Genomic DNA, 17,169 nt, shown 5'->3' with positions numbered 1-17,169 from the left:
GGGCTGTGTGCTCGATATGGCTGTCTCATTACACACTTCCTTCCTGTCTGTCTCTCCGACTCAGGGGAGAAGACGGAGGGACTCAGAGGCAGAAAGGAAGGAACAGGAGGAGGAGGAGAAGAGGGAGAGGAAAGGAAGGGTGGGACTTCATGGGGACAGAGTGTGACCAGAAGGGAGGTTAGAAATGGAAAGATAAGACAGAGAAACGATGGAAACATGCAGAATGAGGGAGACAGAAAAGGCTTACAGTGTGCGTGTGGGGAAGGGAGGAACCTAAGGCGTTTTTGAGATCACAAAGGCAGAAACCAGGATGACAATAAGGAGTGATGGTGAAGAGAATTGAATGGTAGGGTGTGACTAATTTAGAGAAGACCCATAAGGTAAGACATGAAGAGGAAAAGAGGGGAACAAGGAAGGAATATATATAATAGCAGAAAGGAGAGAAGTTGGGACAAGAAGGAGGAAATGGGATGAAGATTAGTTTTCTAATATTTTTAAGTCTAATACTTAAACAAAATTTACCAAGCCACAGGGACTACTGATTAATAATTAAAAACAATTATCATGAATTATGTCAGATCCATTTTTACATTTTCTCTTTATCGTTTATCGCATCTGAAGATATCTCCATTTAAATGACTGATTAAGATTTAAAAATTAAAGGGAAATTCTAAGTTATTTTAAACCTGAATTGTATCTCTCTAATAAAGCAATAAATCTACTCTCTACCCTTGTGTGTATGTGTGCCTGATCACTGCTTTTCTTGACAACTGCTTGTCAGATCTACTCAAAATATGCTGTACGCTTAACAGGGACCCAAGTAGATGTATCGCTGGGTTTGAACTCTTTCTAATGCGATGTATACTAATTTTAGGGAAGACTGATAATGGTGTTTTAGTGAAGATTAACAGATGTCACAGTTTAGATAAAATAACAAACCTCTACTGACTGTGACATTTACTTTTCCTCGTGCACTCCTGCATGCTTTTCTAAGTTTCATTATTTCCTAAAAGGAAACTGACTAACTTTTGATACCAAAATTCTGAAACCATTATTTTTATTTATTTATTTTCAGTACTTTAGATACTGTAGGCAGTATATTTACCAAGAGGGGTTGTCAAAAAATGATATTAGACACTAATAGATACTAAAAATTACTGAACAGTATTGATAACAGTAGTGCCATCTCCGCCTCCTCCAGCTGGCATATAACTTCACACAGCGCAGCACAGACTGGCAGGCACACAGCCCCTCCCCTCACTAGCAGCTGAACACACGAACAGCAGCACAACAAACTTGGCGAAGCATCTTCAAAACTTATACACCATTCAGATACAGGTCAGTAAAGGTCCCGTTTCAACAACACTGAAGTACCATATTAAACAGTTATCATAAACATTACCTTGGCCAACACACGTTAACATTAGCCATTAAACTATTAGCAATTATCCACATTAGTCGCCTGTTATCACTAAAGTACCATCAATCCCAGATTGAAGCTAAGAAAAGTCTACCAGCAACCAGAAAGAAAGAGTGGCAACCTAACTTAACTCTATTTGATTCACAACAAAAATATGCTTCCAAATCACCAGAAACACGAGTAACTTATTTATTTTAAAAGAAATTATGCCTCTAATGATGTCATTTTTTGCCAGCTTTGTATCGAAAATGGTATCAAAAATCAAGTATTTTCCTGAATATCAGTATCGGGTTTGAAATTCCAGTATCATGACAACTCAAATGACAGCATCACCTGCCTTCCTCCTTTCTTCCCATCATAGTTACATTTGCTGCTGGAACACACTTTAAACTTAAAGTGTGTTGTTTTGCAGTACTTGCTGAACTGATGTTGTTTTACAATTTGCAAGTACAGTAAGGTTAGACGACTGACATCCTTCTGTCTGGTCTGACAGGTGAAGGTGTTTATGTGTCCAAGGCGCTCTCTCTTTTTCTGTAGCAGACTCTTTTGTGGAAATATTTCATGGCCAAACATCCAGCTGCCACGATCATGGTTGTTAACAAGAAAGGAAGCAGACAGGCAGCAAGAAACAGAAAATGAAAGAAAACCACCCTCAGCTCGGTCTGTTGGTTGAATTTATTTTTTAACAATTAGTCACCTCTTTCATTTTGGTTCTTAAACGAATTCTTTGCCAAATGAATTTAAACAATATGTGACTCACAATCTCCATCCCCTCTGCGTTTAGATTCTGACCTGCTCATCTGTGTGCATGTGTGCGCATGTGGGGAAAGCATTAGACTGCACCAAGGCATGAGACAAAGGAAGGAAAGAGAGCGAGAAAGAGATTCAGCCTCAACTTTTCCCTTTGGGACTGCTCACCATGGCTACGGAAGCATTTTCAGCTGTATGTGCGACAAACATAAGGAAGAGTGAGCAAGACACAAACACAGACGGGGAGTGAATGAAAGATAACATGGCGGCACTGAGATACTATCATGAGATTCTTAACTGTGCTAATGTTGGTAAATGAATCTATATGTAATGTAGCTAGGAAAAATATACATAATATATTAGATAACAGTGTATCAGACTATAAACACAATGTAATTTAAACATGACCGTCATGTCAAAGAATTTCCCAAATATGGGATAAATAAACCATTTCTTATCATTTCTAAGCAAACATTGAAGATACATTTGCAAATCTTGTGTTGCATATTTAGGACTGCAGCGACTCAACCGCGAGATACTTGATCTCCAACTGAAAACACGTAAGGCGGCAGAAAAAAGCAGTGACCCAATACAAATGGAAAACAGAGTGCGAGAACAAACAGCACCAAGAGTCTATCACATCTCATCTTACAACCAGACAATCAGACCCCATCCATATTTCAAGAGCTACGGAAAACTGCAACAATGGGCTGTCATGATCCAAGATTAGTGGAGGGCAGTTTTAATGAGGAGGAGGGCACACGGGGATCCTGTTTCCATGCTGGCAGCCAAACTCCAGTATCAGCAGAGGGCAATTTGTCAGAATTCGGTAACAAACCTTCAGAAAGAGTAATTGTACCTGAGCATTAAATTCAATTTTGTAAATCGCCTCATTATGAAATCAAGAGAATTTAACAGTAACTCAGTTATTGATCTTCATATCACTGTTGGGTATAACTGCCAAGTAGCTACAATCAGTATTAAAAAAATATTGCTAAATCAAGAATTTAAGCATTATATTTTTCACTCATTACAGCCTTCATTTTGAAGAACTCATGTTGAGAGGCACACCTTGACTTTTGCTGGCATCAGCAGTTTGGTGATCATTTACTGTCTGTTCCTGAAAAGAGTAAATGGGCAGAAAGTTGGCTCAATACAAAATACAACTGCCTCAGTTTTTCTCTGCAGCAGGTTTGTCAATATTTGCATAAAGCCATATAGCCAACGTTACTGGTGATGAATTATTTATGGAGCATAAAGGAAAGAGACTTTTATAGTCTGGTCTGGCTTGACAGTTGTGCCATGGACCCATCAAATGTGCGTGTAAGTGTGCTTGTGTGCAAGGGTTTGAGTTAGAGTCATTGAGAGAATGTGTAAGAGAGAGAGAGAGAGAGAGAGATGCGCTCTGCTACACTCACCGGCAAAGTCACTGCTTTCTCAAGGACACTGCGGCTAAGGGGCAAGAAAGAAGGAAGGGATGGCAAAGATGAAGAAGGAGCAAGAACAGGAGAAAGACCCTCGGTAGAAGGCTGAGAAAGATTAACAAAGAGGCAGAGACTCGAGTCTCTGCCTTGTGGTACGCCTCTGCCAACCAGAAATTGCAGTTTATGTTTACTTATATAATATATGTACTCAGGTCGCTGTGACCTTCACCTTTGACCATAAGATTAAGTTGTCTGTTTGTGCCCAAACATAATGAAATTTTCTCCAGGCGTTCCTGAGATATTGCTTTTGCCAAAATGGCACAGGCAAGAGGTCACAGTGACGTTGAACTTTAAATTCAAAAAAGAAAAGAAGAAACTAATCAGTTCTTTCTTTGGTCCAAGTAAAAAAATTGTGCCAAACTCCAGAAAATCCTCAAGAAAATGAGATGAGCGTGACATTACAACAACCTTGAGCTTCACTTTTGACAAATGAACAACATAACTGTCCATGGCTGTCCCTGATGCAGAGGCATAAAAACGGAAAAAATGAGTGAATGTTGTCGACAGCAGACTTTCAAAGTCTAAAGAAATAAGTATTCTTGATTACCTCTGTGTATATGTGAGCAATTAATTTATTGGCTGTTATATTAAGGATGTTTAGTTTTATTAATTAGTCATTGATTCTAAATCATGTTATAGTTTCAAATTAAAATAAAAGCAGAAAGATGAAGTTATCAATTCACAGTAATTAAAGCCCGAACGCTATAGGACTTTTGAGACCAATATTTGATGATTTAAAAATCCAATGCATAGACCAAAATGACTCCTTATTATGATAATATGACAATGCAGTTTAAAAATAATCTTGCTTTATTGTCACAACTGGTCGTGGATTACGCGTTTACGCTCAGAGTCTACTCGGATCAGCTGGTTCTTGTGTTGCCAGCAGGGAAGTTGCAGACTGCCCTATGTAACATCTACACTCATAACATAATTGAAGGGTGTTTCTCCCATGTCTTCTTTACTTTTTTAAAATTTTCATTTATTAGCCATTATAAATGTCGAAATCTGCAAATAGCAAATATCAGTGCCACAGATATTTTGGTCGGGCTCTAACAATGTGTGTGGAATCTTGGTTCGGTTCAAATATGAGATGTGTAGATTAATGGTAGCGATTCAGGGACTAATCTCTGAGCAGCATTAACACAAACTAAATCTACTGAAGGAACACTGATGAGCTCCCCAACACAACATCCCACTGAGCAAAAGCAGACATGGCAAAGTTCTGTTACGCACACTGTTAAGCAAAGCAGTGAAGCAGATTTTTCTTCTGGCTGGTTCAGTCTTACCAGCGATCCACTAAAACCTCTACAGCAATCAATTATTTACACATAAACACACACACACACATGCAGACCCCAAAACACTCCCACTGAGATGATAGTGGGGAAGGCCGCTGGGTGAACTGCATAAAAGCTACTTTACATACATAAATAGGCAGTTTACCAAAGCACAGAGTGAACTCAGCAACCACTAGGACCACAGCCCCTGACCCACTGTGATCAGTAAATATGTCTAACTTAAAATACTGTCAGTGTGAGGCTACAACACTGAAAACAAAACCACAAATGAATGATGCAGCCTTCCTTTTTCCTCAGATAAAAAGTTAAAAAGCTGTAAGGTACAAAAACCTCCATAGATGGGCACAAATAAGACACATAGACAGAGGAAAAGATCTACATGTATGTGAACACAGTTACAGAGGTATTTAATAGACTTTGGACGGCATGTGTGCAGTCCAACAGGTTTAACGGTTTAAAAGCAGAAGATTTATATCAATACCTTCAGTTTTTTTTTAATGTCAGTCAACTACTTAATCAGCTGGCCAATCAACACATCTGCCTACCCACTAATAAACAGAATTTGATGGGTAGGCAGGTGGACTAACAATGAAGCAGGTACACACTGTTAGCCAGGGGAACATATAGTACAAGCAAGCATGTATACAGCTAAGTGGAAAACACATAAAAGTTTGATACCCACTTACGTACACCATAAATTGGTTGTCAAAAATTCAGAAATGCATGTACACACACACACACACACACACACACACACACACACACACACACTACAGAGCTGCACACAATCTTAAATGTTTACTCATATGCAATATTGCACCAAGCAAGTTCAGCCCTCTAAAAGCTTTCGTATCTATATGTGTAAATTGTATCTATTTAGCAGCTCAGTGCTGAAATTCTTTTTCCTCAATGGTTCCCAAAGAACTGCTGAACATCTTTCTCTTTTACCCTCTGTCATTCTCCAGGTTTTTGGACAAAAAAAAAGAGAAATCTGGCACAAAATGTAGCCCTTTATCTAATACTGCGGTGTGAAACTGTCAGCTTCTGCTGAATATACAGCCTCTGTTGAAAGCACTAATCTTGAGGTTGGTAACAGAACACATGAACACACTTAGTTTTGGCCTCAGCAGGCTCAGCGGACCAGTCTCTTTGCTTCAGGGCTCATCTTGGTTTCAGAATAAGTGGGCTGAACTGTCAACACTGAGCCACCCAGCTATAGTAACAGCAACACTTTACACAACACTGTGAAACAGAGTTCAAGATACAGCCTACAGAGAGTGAGAATATAGATATTTCACTCACCCTCCCCTGGCCTCCTATTGGTTTATCTGACAACTTTTTCAGCCGTATCTCCCTGTCTGTCAGTTTGGAGTCACGGTGTTTGAGCAGGCAGGGTTCAGCACCTGAGAAGACACAAGTTTAAAGTCTGGTTACGGTCACTACAACAGCACTTAAGGGCCATGTTCTGCTTGACTTAAGCCAGTCACAGTGGGAGAAAGTATCATATAGTGTGATATTTTTCACTGCAAAACTTTTTTTTGTGACCACAACGAGGAAAAGGAGCTTTTTCCTTTTTCATTTGCCGTCTCCAAACATCAAAAGAAAGGATAACTGTAAGGGCAAAGGGGATAGGGACAGCAGAACTGGAACTAAAAAAAAAAGAACAAAAATAATATTATATATTAAACTTGTAGCAAACATCTCTGAAGTGAAACTGAAGAGAGATCACTGTGAGCTCTTTTTTCTTTTCTCTTGAGGAAAACAAAGAAGTGGCATGAGCTTCACTAACCAGAAAACTGCCCTAAAAGAGGAAGTGGGCTATCATTTGCATGTGTCACTAAATGTAGCAAGTGTTTAAAACAAGAACTTCCAGGCAAATAATTTGCACAGAATTTTCTATGCAATACTGTTGTTCATTACTCTAAAACATGCATTCATAAAATAAAAAAACTGCACAATTCATCCAACATTAGCTACATTCCTATGCTGCTATAATGTACTACTGGCCCACACTTATTCTGTAAACCCATCACTGCAGAAAATTTTGCTTGTTTCTGTTGTGACATGCAGCTTTTCACCTTGCTGATCTGCTTCTCTTATAGAACAACTTTTTGCATATTTCAAGCAATACATCCTGGTCTTCTTTAACAATAAAACCTTGTGCCTATCATTTTGCTGTTACAAGCTTTACTTGTGAAACGAAACTACATGAAGGATTAGGTTTGAATTTACAGTCTGATAGCATGTCGTCTGCTCGTGTTCTGTGTTTTTGCACTGCGAGAAAAAAAAAAAGAAAGAAAGAAAAGAAAGAAGCCATGACTGATCTGCTTTGCCAGCAGAGCTCTCTGCATGTCCTGAATTCAGTCACAGTAATTTTAAGATCATATCACACACCCCTACTTCAGAATTAAATAAACAAAAATGTGTTAAGATGGCAGATGGCAGGAAGTGCAGCTGTGCTTGGTAGCAGCAGATTGTGGAAAATGGTGCAATATTAAAATTGGGGAGCTGCCATTAAAATTTCTAGAAACTGCCGACTGCCCTGGTAGGCACAGTTTTATCATATTTCACATTTTCCCTGCTAGCTCTTCTAATTGCTAAAACATATTCAGGAATAATTGCCAGATGAAACAGCTGGAGTCACTGAATGATGGGTTTAATTCATAATATTGTAAATCAATAAGACCAACCTTGATTGCTGGAAGAACGGGAAACAAACCATCCCCTTTAGTGTTCAGTGAAGAGAAACTATATACAGTTGTGTATCACAGTCAAAACACAACCCTGTGAGACACTCTGTGATAATAACTCCCTCCTTGTTTAAAAAAAAAAAACAGATACCAGAAACAGACTGACTGTGGTGGTACACCCTCAGAGAGGAAAAAAAGAAGCCAACATACAGCCATGAAAATCAAAGCAAAGCAAATGTTCAGTATCTGCTGGGCGTTCTTTCAAGAAGCAGTCACACCTTGGATAATAAATAAATAAGGTGCGGTGTTGGCAGGTGTAATGGATGTCATGGTTCTGCAAGACAAACTGGTTTCCAGACAGATCTTGTTTGCCATTGTACGCTGCAAACAATGTACACACTCACACACACACAAACCTGCACAAACACGTTTTCATCACTTTTTACTAATAGACATACTGTCAGTGATTCACTAAATTACGTACCCTCGCTCGGCCACTTCATTAGGTACATCTGATCAACCCCTCGTTGACGCAAATATCTAATCAGCCAATCACATTGAGGCAATTCAGTGCCTTCACGCATGATCAAGGCGACCTGCTGAAGTTCAAACTGACTTTTAGAATGAGGAAGAAGGTGATTTAAGTGACTTTGAACGTGGCATGGTTGTTGGTATTTGAGAAACTACTGGGATTTTCCTAAACAACCATTTCTACACAATCATCCAAAAAAGGAAAAAATATACAGTGACCTCCAGTTTTCTGGGTGAAAATGCCACAGTAACTCAAATAACCACTTATTACAACCGAAGTATACAGAATACCATCTCTTATTTTTTCTGGAAAACCCTGGTCTGATTCCTGCTGTGGCATTCAGATGGTTTGGTCAAAATTTGGTGTAAATAAAATGAAATCATCTTGCCTTGTGTCAGTGGTTCCAGCTGGTGGTGTAGTGGTGTGGGGATATTTTCTTGGCACACTTTACACTGAGCACTGTTTAAATGCCACAGCCTACCAAGTACTGTTGCTGATCATGTCCATCCCTTTATGAGCACAGTGTACCCATTTTCTGATGGCTGCTTCCAGCAGAATAACATGTCACAGAGCTCAGATTATCTCAAACTGATTTCTTGAACATAGCAATCAATTCACTGCCTGAAAAATGGCCTCCACAGTCACCAGATCTCAATTCAAGTGAGCACCCTTGGGATGTCATGGATTGAAAGATTTGCATCATGAATGTGCAGCAAGAAATCTACAGCAGCGGTGTGATGCTATCATGTCAATGTGGACTAAAATATCTGAGGAATGTTTCCAGCACCTTGTTGAATCCATGCCATGAAGAATTGAGGCAGTTGTGAGGCCAAAAGGGGGGTCTAACCTGGTACTATCAAGCTGTAACAAATACAGTGGCCGATAAGTGTATATTTAATTTCACAGGAGGTTATTTTGCATGGTTTTTTTTTTTTCTGAAAAATCTTTACAGAAAAAAAACATTACGCAGGAAAAACGATGACATATAAATCTGCAATATCTTATTGTGTTGGCAATCTTTAATGTAAAGCATAACCTACTTGTCTTTTTTGAGGTTTTGGTGTGTGTATGTGTGTGTGTGTGTGTGTGTGTGTGTGTGTGTGTGTGTGTGTGTGTGTGTGTGTGTGTGTGTGTGTGTGTGTGTGTGTGTGTGTTACTTTTTATTTAAAAACTAGAGGTGGCGTTTTGGACGCTTGTATATCATTTAATTAACAAAAACCAAAACAAACACTATTCAGCAAGTTATGCCTTGTAGAGTATGCAAATGAGTCCTTAAAAAGCTACGCTAAAAGTTAATTAGGACGTGTAGTTTATGCTTTCCATGAATACTGTGAGTGCAGACCAACTATTCAAAATAGACACAACTAAATAAAAAAAGGGCAGCATTATGGGGGAAAACACAGAGAGCAGTTCATGCTGAAGACTGCTCTTCATTAAGTCATCAGTCTATCAGCTTGATAATAACAGTGCAATCTATGTGGCATAGTCAATGTGGAACTGACACATAAATTAGATCTCCCACAAAAGATATATATATAAAGCCACACTGTAATTACACATGTGAATATTATGTCCTAAAATAACTTCTTTGTTATTTTCACAGAAAACTTGACAGATTTATTATGCAGAGGTAAAGTAAGGAATAAGATTATGTTTGGGAAATCATTTATCACACCTCTTTAGAGATGGAAAAGAAACCTTGACACACAGACATGTATTAGTTGTCTCTGTAGCAGAGCACTTCTGCAGGGTTTATAGGAGACATACAATACTGTCAGATAACAATCATCACTGACTGACACAGGCTTTTAATAGAGAGCTCAAAGGGAGAGAAAACAAACATTATATCGAGCATTATTTAATTTGCCAATCCTTCACTTCTCATTTGCAAACCATTACCAATAGTGCAAACACGAATCTTGGTGTCAAAGCGAGAAGCAACGGAGCAATGAAGCATAAGCAAAGACATAATTTAATGCTACAGTAGGAGGTGCAGGAGATTGACTCAGTTCATAAAACCACAAACCATAAAAATTTTAGCTTGTTATTTACAGATGGCCAGATTGTCACTTTTTAATTAGATGAGCAAAGAAAACCACACATACATACAGAAGATTAAGGTACTGTCATCACAGCTGAGGGAAAAGCTGGAGGCAGAGATGACATAGCTGTTGTAAAGTATCACAAAATCACACACCACTTATTTTCAGGGATACCCCTATCAATTACACAATTGTGTCACACAATTTAGTAATTCCTCAACCAAACAGCAACCTCCTAAAGTAAAATCCCCTACTCTCAGAACAACTGCCTCACACAATAGGAGAATTTTTACTTTTAAAGAAATGCATAAAAACACATATTAGTCAACTGTATGACTGAAGATACATAAAGCAGCTTGGATTACTGCTGGTTCTCGGCTTGCTATGTACAAAATGAAAATATTTAGATTAAAAAAGATGAGAACAGAAACAAACAAACAATCAGGCCTCCATTTATACTTCTTTCAAGGTCAGAGCTGTGCTTTCTGATGCATATGCTTCATGATATCTCACTACTCCCATTTCCACGCATCTTAATAAGTAATATTCTCACCCAGGGCCTTTGAATTCACTGGATAGATTTGAAAACCTTTTATCCTTCATATTTTGCACAGTTTCATGTGCAGAGTACAGCTACCTTCACCATGCTTTTGTCAGCTGTGAATCACTCACAGTGTCCCAGATAAAAGAGACTTTCATTAGTATAGAGCCCTCACAGTGTAATGTGCGAAGATGTAGCCATTAGTCAGACAATAATGCAGATCTGTTGTGCCGTATAAGACTTTAAACATAGTTACAGCTGTCAACAATTTATCAGGTTTACTGTGTACAGTGTGTTGATTATCTGAGTTTATTTGATATTAATTCACAGTAAATAAGTTGGCATTTTACACTGGTACATTTGCTCTCTCTCTTTCTGCTGTTATTGATTTATTCTGCTAAATTGTTTTCATTACGGCGATGCTCTTGCATACACCCATCAAATTTATATTTATCCAAAAATATAAACAACAATTCTCTGAAATAATGAAGCTCTTCTGAGGACGTCACGTGTTTCGGTATGTGTGTTATAGTCCATGCTTTTCCCAAGGGTGACGATAACCAGACAATTCAAAAAGTACCAGAGAGACACAAACTCAGGAAGAGACCCTGAAATTGGTTCTCTGTTTTTATATTTCCTCTGTGTGTGAGAAGGGCTGACCCGTGGATCTCTACTGACTCAGCTTTGGCTTTAAAATTCCACTCAGGAAACAACTACAAGGTGAAGGGAAAACAAACAGAATATGATTATAGGGAAAAGATGGTGATAGCATACAATTTGGAGCAAATCTAGTAATATCTTGGCATGATTGAGGGTAAGAAATGAAGATGTAGTGAAAGATCATATATATCGTGAGGTTGACTCAAGTTCAGGAATACTGGAGAAGAAAAACTGAGAGGTGCCCGGGAGTTTCCATGTTCAACCTGTTGTTCTTCATTCCTGTGGAGGAAGCTTCTCTCTTCCTCCTTCCACTCAACAATAAAAGCAATTTGAGGCCGTACAAATGAAGCCGTCACAAAGTAATTTACTGCCAACTGCCTGTCTTTATTCCCAAGAGAAAGTGCTGAAAGAACTCAAATAGCCTGTCCTTGTAAAATAAATCATCTAGTAATCTGTTCAGTTGAATCAGAAATTTTCAATTTGAAAATAAAACACTCACCTATTCTGCTTTGAATAAAAAATGAATAGGCTTAAATGTTCAGACTGCAGTGCAGGCTTGATGTGAGAAAAATTCATGAGAATATATGTGAGAGCTAGCGCTGCACAAACAAAAGGACACGCTCAGCTAAACCCTCCGAATTCTCTAAAGACCTCGAGCCCAGTTACAAAAGGAATGACTTCTATTTAGAAAGGAAGACATTGTTGTAATGCTATTTCAGCAATGCATCTTTCTACTGTTGATCACATGGTTAAAAACAGATAATGCCACACTCACTAAGCAAAATTGTGGTGCAGCAAGTTTTTTTTTTTTTGTTTTGTTTTGTTTTGTTTTACATTGCTATTAAAAGTAAACAAACAAACAAACAAACTGTTGCAAATAAAAAACACATTTCAACACACTTCTTCAAAGACTGTAAAAGCCCCAGTTGTTGGTTGGCACCTGAGATTACACGGCTCAGTTTCAAACATCTCTAAAGACCCCTCTATTACACAGCATGACTTTCTCTGCAGAAATGCTTAACAAGGCCTGGACTTAGTCACTGATCCTGATGTCAGGACTTCTTCTCATTATAGTCAGGTTAGATCTGGTGGAAATGTAGTATAGAGGAAAAAAGTTCCTCAAAGCTGCTCCCTTAAATCACCACTTACAAATTTGGTGCTGAACAGGAAATGTTAACAGAACCTGCCATGCAGCAGAGCACATCTCTGACATTAATGCAATGTAGAAAGTATAATTAAGACATTTGGACAACCCAGTAAAGTGGACCCACCAAGGAAAGAGACAACAATAATATAATTACACTGATAAAACTATTGAGTAGCCTCCAATTCAAGTCACGTGTGTTATAATTTGGCTTCAGTGTGCAAATAATGAATTATTTGCACACTGAGGCCAAATTATATGCAATGGCATTCCATTGCATATTTTGCATATTTAATCAGTCAGCAATAGGCATAACAATCACTAACTGATAGTTTTTTTATAATAAACATTATTTTTTTTTTTTTCTGTAACTCATCTGCAGCGAGTGTTGACTTTGCCATAAGGTTTCCTCCAAAATACAGATGCACTAATACCGAATTTTGCAGATTCCAATTTTCTTTCCATGAAGAATAACTGACAGCATAAATGACAGTATAACTGACAGTACAACAACAATGAGCTTTTCTTCAAATCAAACTATAATTTTCATAATAAAAGAAATGATTAAACTTCAGCAGGTTATAGGATCTTCTCTCAAAGTGCTCTGCTACTCGAAAGCAATCTAAATAATTAACTGCACCCACCTTTACCTGCCATATTTTACTTTACCAAACAAAAGCAGATGCAACAGATTGATATGACAAACAAATGTCAGTTATTTACATCATTTTCCAGAATGTTTATAAATTCATCACTGTCTCCATAATCTTCCTCATAACTGCTTTGATCCTTTGCTCATACCGAGGCTGCTGGCTTGTGGCTGACTCTGAGCTCTGGATAGTTTAGCTTTAGGTGCTTTCTCTTTGCTAGCTTCTTTAAAATATCCATGCTCAACTGGGTTAAGGTGATTGGAGAGTCTGATTATGTTTGTTGTTACACACAACTTCCTCAAGAAAGTTACGACAAAGCACCATAAAGAGTTACAAAACAAATTCATGAACAAAAACAGAAACGACAAGATGCTGTCAAAACTGGGAGTTCTCCTTTAAAAGCTAAATATGAGCATATGCCTGCCCTACAGTGAAACATTGGGCTATAAAATGGTCTATTTGATGTCACAGCTATGAAAAGTGTTTCATCCCATCCAATTAGCCATGCTAGTGTCTGAAACCAACTGATGCGATTCAGTCTTTTTCTACTTTATGGACCATGGTGAATAAGTTTGCTGAAAGAAACAGAAACAAGAAAAAGGCAGACAGACAGGGAAGGAGAGAAGCCTTGACTCCTTGTGATTCCTTCACCCACACTTATATCGACACACACCACACAATAACCACACAAACACTAAATGAGAAAGAGTGACTAACACTCGCCCTGGGCTTCATGCAGTAGCTCTTAACAAATCCAAGCCTTACCCAATCATTTCCCTTCTTTCTAGGTTGCCATAGCTACAGCCTGTCTCCGTTTCTGTACTTTGGGAAGGGTGAGACTTTACCACTGTCAGCATGCGTGCGCACGTGTGTGCGCCTGAGTGTGTGTGTGTGTGTGAGAGAGAGAGAGAAAATGTGTGTGTTTTTGTGTACTCTGTGGTAACCTCACCAGATGGGGTCTTAACACTTCCTATCTGTCAGCCTTGTGTTCACTCTTAGATGGGAAGGTGCGAGATAACAGAGAGGTGAGCTATGCTGAGCGAAGAGGACTGTTGGGAAAATAACTGCAGTGTGGTGACCCCTCCCGTGTCATCCCATTTCAGTATTGAAAGAGCAACAACCCGACTTCTAGTGTAGGGGCAAGGTACTATCTAAATACATAAAAAAAACAGTACGATATCACCAAATGCAGCAGTCAGATAAGGAGGTAAAGGGACGACTCCTCAAATGATTAAAAATGAATATAATCCTAATTTGTATTTACATGAAATATATTATTAAGTGACTGCAACATGCAACTGCTCGGCTATTATGAGTCAGAGGAGGTAGTGAGAAAATGAGCGAGAAAGAGTATGCATGTGAGTGAATGAGAAACAGAGAGGGAGAGAGAGAGCACCCCAGAGTTCTCGTGCATCTTCTACTGCTGGTGTAGAAGATGCATGCATGATCCCAGGCCATGAAAGCCAGAGGACTGGCAGAGATAGAAGCATGTGTCTCTTCAAAAGTGTGAATTACACCAGATGCCACCTTGCAGGTGTACGTGCTTGTTTGCTATCAGGTAGATGACAAGCATGATATAAACACCTGAGGATCAACATATCAGTAAAACTCCCACCATCTGCCTGCCAGCAGACAAATATAAACACAGTCTCCTCTTTCTCTGCTATTTCTTTATCTTCCAGTATCGCTCCACTTTTCTCTCTGTTCTAGCTCTCTGCAGTCCTGCCATCCGTCATCATTAGGAGGCGAATAGATGACCTGTCTACACACTCTCTGTCCATTTACTCTCTAGAGGAGAGGAGAGGAGAGGAGAGGAGAGGAGAGGAGAGGAGAGGAGAGGAGAGGAGAGGAGAGGTGAGGAGAGGAGAGGAGAGGTGAGGAGAGGAGAGGAGAGGAGAGGTGAGGAGAGGAGAGGAGAGGTGAGGAGAGGAGAGGAGAGGAGGATAACGTGGATGTAAAAGGGGAGCTGTGATTCCTAGAATAAGGATTGATTAAATAAAATAGGAAAAAGACCTACTGAGTTTGAATAAAAATGTCTGGTCAAAGAATTGTACAAAGAAAGTATATACAGTATAGCTGGGCTATCCACCAAAATGTGGTAGAAGTCTCGTTGTGTTTTTGCGTTGTGTTTTATTAACAGACTATTTCTATACAAACATAAATCAGCATGTGTATTGGATAACCTTCAGAGGTTTACCTTTAACATGGAAACTCTACCTACATTTGGTATTTCATTGGTATTAATTTTGGACCCTTTGTGAAAATCTCTTCTAAAGTTATGTTATATCACATTGGATGTTTAATTAAAAGTAAAATGAAAATAACCAAATGTATGAGATGATTAAAAAAAAAATTCAATATATGTCAAAGCAATATTTCCTTTGTCTGTGATAATTTAGGAAAATTAAAACCAGTATCCTACATCAGGGGCTTGATTGCAGTTCACATTTCTAAAGGACAACGATGGAGCAAAGCCAGTGGAGCCAAATACAGAAAAGAGGGGCAGAAAAACAGGATGATATGAGAGAAAAGGATGGCTATAGCTAAGATGGAGGAGGAGAAGAGCGGAGGGAAGCGTATGGATGAGGGGAGGACGATCAGAGGACAAAGTATTGTCTCTTGGTAATATGTAAAAATAACTCTGTTGCTGCTTGGTGGAGGAGCTAACTGGGTCAGAGAATTCCCACTGAGAGAGCGGGAGACAGGAGAGAGAGAGAGAGGTATCACAGTGATTCGGGATGCGGTATCAGTGTGAAGCCGAAGTCAGTCTGGCTTCACCCTGGGCTGTTAAGGATGAGGAACATCTCTGTGCACATCCATCCATCCATCTAACAAAATGTCCTCTCTATCCTACCCTCCCTCATATTTTCATCTCCCCTTTTTCTCCATTTCTAGTTCTTTTATTGACACTCTCATCCTCTCCTTCCACTGCTAATAAGCAAAGCTGCAACTTTATCACATAACCTTGAAAGCGTCCCTTATATTCTTCTCTGGCAATTAACCCCACTCTCACTTTCTACTGCTCCATCATGGCCTCTCTCTCTCTCTCTCTCTTACTACACATCCACTTTACAGATGGAATATAATAACATTATGAACAATACACCGTCGGATTACCCAGAAGTTAAGCAATGTGACACATCAAAAAATCATTATGACGATGAAACTTAACGATAGCACTGTGGGAATAAGAAGAATGCATTGAGTTATTATATTAGGACCTGTATTATTATTAGTAAAAAAAATAAAAACCCAACCTGGATTCCTCACTGTGATCCTCTGGTTAATGTGATGTTGTGCTCTTTTAACATTATGTAGCAACCTAGTGGGCATCAAAGAATTTTAATTTGGTTAATGAACAAACCAATTTGCAACCACATTATTTCAGGATTATTTTATTATTATCACAAGGGTTCTGGACTACTTTTAATATTCTTTTCTTTTTACTCAGACTCTTCTCATTTTTGGGGGCTATATTTTATTTAGTATATAGTATAGCAGAGCACAGCATACAATAACATAGCAGAAATAGCCTCTAGAAACAGGAACATTATATCATTTTAAGTAATTTCCAACATCTTTTCTTTGTATTCTGCTCAGCCAAGAATCGTGCATTTTACTGCTTTCTCGCTGCTGTTTATCAGCTGACTGCCGGTTAAAGAACTAAATATTATTAGTTTACATAACTGGAAAAAACCACTCATGTTGGATGGCGGTCAGCATTTAAACTATTTGAGAACGTAACTTTCTATAGTTTCTCTACCACAGTGTCTACTCTATAAAACGTTATCTCATGCGCCAAAACATCCCCGCTGTGTTTCTGGGATTGTACTGTTTGCCCAACCAGCAGCACAACTGCAGTATAAGAGTAACCCATAAACCATACAATGTGCATTTGTCAGCAATTCTGAGCAGTAATTAAATCTTTACTGATGAAAAATGGAAGAAGCATACA

General features: G+C 38.8%; 1 protein-coding gene across 5 annotated transcripts in view; it reads right to left on the bottom strand.

Annotated features, from left to right (window-relative positions):
• The window catches only part of strbp (spermatid perinuclear RNA binding protein), an 82,996-nt gene that overhangs the window by 50,451 nt on the left and 15,376 nt on the right, over window positions 1-17,169 (bottom strand). For 4 of the 5 annotated variants that reach the window (XM_030742443.1, XM_030742440.1, XM_030742445.1 and 1 more), the window contains exon 2: window positions 6,258-6,358. The gene's annotated coding sequence lies outside the window, so the exon portion shown is untranslated. Of the gene's footprint in view, window positions 1-6,257; window positions 6,359-7,645; window positions 7,767-17,169 lie in introns of those variants that run through there. The other variant, XM_030742441.1, reaches the window with a different exon arrangement.

The sequence above is a fragment of the Archocentrus centrarchus genome, chromosome 12 (assembly GCF_007364275.1).
Source record: "Archocentrus centrarchus isolate MPI-CPG fArcCen1 chromosome 12, fArcCen1, whole genome shotgun sequence".
NCBI classification, from domain to species: domain Eukaryota; kingdom Metazoa; phylum Chordata; class Actinopteri; order Cichliformes; family Cichlidae; genus Archocentrus; species Archocentrus centrarchus.
The sequence above is the reverse complement of the archived record's forward strand: the minus strand, read 5'-3'. Positions and strand labels throughout refer to the sequence as shown.